Source organism: Charadrius vociferus, unplaced genomic scaffold, assembly GCF_000708025.1.
Source record: "Charadrius vociferus isolate BGI_N301 unplaced genomic scaffold, ASM70802v2 scaffold436, whole genome shotgun sequence".
NCBI classification, from domain to species: Eukaryota; Metazoa; Chordata; class Aves; order Charadriiformes; family Charadriidae; genus Charadrius; species Charadrius vociferus.
This window is the reverse complement of record NW_009649187.1, coordinates 3,311,138-3,312,254: the sequence shown is the minus strand read 5'-3', so window position 1 is coordinate 3,312,254 and position 1,117 is coordinate 3,311,138.

Below are 1,117 nucleotides of genomic sequence, written 5' to 3'. Positions count from 1 at the left end.
GGCGCGGGGCTTCCGCGCACCCCCCGCACCCACGCACCGGCCCCAGCTCCCCAGCCGGGCACCGCCGCGCACCGCCGAGGTGTCTCCTGCCGACCTGAAGACAGAGAGAGAAGGAAAGAACAGAATAGGTGAATAACTAGAAGAAAGCACCTAGAGAAACTCATTGATAATCCTTGATCCCATCCCAGAGGAAGCAGAGAAAGTAGTGTCTAACCCTGTGCAACGAACTGAAAAAGCCAAAGGCAGGAAACCCCGTCCCCCCCCGCCGCCATGCCCCGAATAGCAGGTTATCTATCTCTTGTTCTTCCATCCATCTATCTATACATTCATCCATCTATCTATCCATTTATCCATCCATCCATCCATCCATCTATACATTCATTCATCCATCCATCCATCTATCTAATTATCTCAAAGATTCCTTTTTGGAGCAAATAATTGCATAAAGAAAATATTTCTAGGTAAGAATGAACTGTTTAAAAAAAAAATCTAAATTATTGTGCCTAAATGAAACAGCAATAAAACGTAAAAACTGTCTTCTTTTTAAAGCATCCAACACACTGGGAGCTGTGTTCGGGTTGGAAACCAAAGTCCTCGGCAAGAAAAAAAAATAATCAAATTTATGTGCAGTCATATAAAAAAATCCAGAAGGCAAATAGAAATAGTAATCCATACCTAAACCGAACAGAAGTAAAAATCACCAGTAAGGTTTGGGGGTATTTTGCACGGGAATAAGGCGCTGTGAGTTGTTGGCTGCAGAGACAGAAGGGCTCTGTGGAGTTCTGGAAGTGGCCAGATGTCTTTATATCTGTCTACAGCATGCTCTGCCTCTCAGCACTTGCCTTTATAATCTCACGCATAATTGGCCTTAATCTGATTATTTCCAGCGCTGTCTACAGTGAGTAACTTGGATAGGTCTATTGGGCCCTACAAATGGCCCACGTGGTGTGCAGAGCAGGGGGAGGAAAAAAAAAAAAGAAAAAAAAAAAAGATGAAAAGAAAAAACCCGTCATTTCTCAGCAAACACCAGGAATGTGAACAGCAGCAACAAAATCCCATTATTTTCTGCGCGCTGATGCTCCTAGGGCTCGGCGGGCCCCGGCGGCCCCCTCCCACC